General features: G+C 52.2%; 4 non-coding genes across 4 annotated transcripts; all 4 read right to left on the reverse strand.

Annotated features, from left to right (window-relative positions):
- Positions 1 to 68: 68 nt before the first annotated feature.
- trnat-cgu (transfer RNA threonine (anticodon CGU)) lies at positions 69 to 142 on the reverse strand. Its single transcript has one exon. It is a non-coding gene; the product is annotated as a tRNA-Thr (tRNA).
- A 453-nt stretch (positions 143 to 595) lies between these two features.
- Positions 596 to 669, reverse strand: trnat-agu (transfer RNA threonine (anticodon AGU)). Its single transcript has one exon. It is a non-coding gene; the product is annotated as a tRNA-Thr (tRNA).
- A 105-nt stretch (positions 670 to 774) lies between these two features.
- Positions 775 to 864, reverse strand: trnar-ucu (transfer RNA arginine (anticodon UCU)). Its single transcript is given in 2 exon segments — positions 775 to 810; positions 828 to 864. It is a non-coding gene; the product is annotated as a tRNA-Arg (tRNA).
- A 194-nt stretch (positions 865 to 1058) lies between these two features.
- trnat-ugu (transfer RNA threonine (anticodon UGU)) lies at positions 1059 to 1132 on the reverse strand. The gene has a single exon. It is a non-coding gene; the product is annotated as a tRNA-Thr (tRNA).
- Positions 1133 to 1217: the final 85 nt, after the last annotated feature.

The raw sequence follows: 1217 nt of genomic DNA on the forward strand, positions 1-1217 counted from the left end.
TCCTCGCTACCCCTGTTCAGAGTCCGATCTCAGAAAAGCATGATCTTGACGGACGCGAGCACTGCCAAAGGCACCGCTGGGATTCGAACCCAGGATCTCCTGTTTACGAGACAGGCGCTTTAACCAACTAAGCCACAGCACCAAAAGACATGTACAGACTCCGGGAGGGCGGCTCAGAGGATCGAGCCATCCAGCGGTGAGGCCAATGGTCCACGGGCTTGGCCCTGGACAGCTTAAAACAGCTTATTTACAACTTTCTGTTGCCGGAGTGCAACAGTGTGCAGTGTAAGGCTTAACAAAATGCCAAAGGCCACGACTCTGGTGGGACTCGAACCCACAACCTTTGAATGGCATCAGATGCCATCTAGAAGTCCAAAGCGCTATCCATTGCTATCCTGCCCATGAGCCTGGAAGAGGCACATGAAAATTTCTCCTCTGTCTTCGTGCCTGACCAATGCTGAGAGGTCACACGCTCTGTGGGCAGGAAGGACAGGTCCTCAGGCCTCTGCACAATTGAAGTGTGACTCAAAATGCAGAGACACCGTCGGGGCCACCTATCAAAGAAATGGCCCAGAGAGAAAATCTACCAGTGGAACGGCATCTCTGGTATTTGAACCCAGGAGCTCCTGTTTACTAAACAGGTGCTTTAACCAACTAAGCCACGGTGCCTGCTGCAAGTACTGTTTTTGGACATCTTAAAACAGCTTATTTACAACTTTCTGTTGCCGGAGTGCAACAGTGTGCAGTGTAAGGCTTAACAAAATGCCTAAGCCCCGACTCTGGTGAGACTTGAACCCACAACCTTTGAATGGCCTCAGAGGGCAGTCTAGAAGTCCAATGCGCTATCCATTGCGCCACAGAGCCTGCCCTTGAGCCTGGAAGAGGCACATGAAAATTTCTCCTCTGGCTTTGTGCCTGACCAATCAGGTCACACGCTCTGTGGGCAGGAAGGACAGGTCCTCAGGCCTCTGCAAAATTGAAGCGTGACTCAAAAGGCAGCGACAGCGTCGGGGATACCTATCGAAGAAATGGCCCAGAGAGAAAATCTACCAGTGGAATGGCACCGCTGGGATTCGAACCCAGGATCTCCTGTTTACAAGACAGGTGCTTTGACCAGCTAAGCCACAGCGCCCAGCTGCCCAGATGCATTAGCCCAGGACATCATTCTTCGGCAGGAGCTGAGGGGCGGTTTGCAAATGAAAGAGCCTACAGGCCTT

Source organism: Sinocyclocheilus grahami, unplaced genomic scaffold (assembly GCF_001515645.1).
Source record: "Sinocyclocheilus grahami isolate Dianchi unplaced genomic scaffold, SAMN03320097.WGS_v1.1 scaffold158.1, whole genome shotgun sequence".
Lineage (NCBI taxonomy): Eukaryota > Metazoa > Chordata > Actinopteri > Cypriniformes > Cyprinidae > Sinocyclocheilus > Sinocyclocheilus grahami.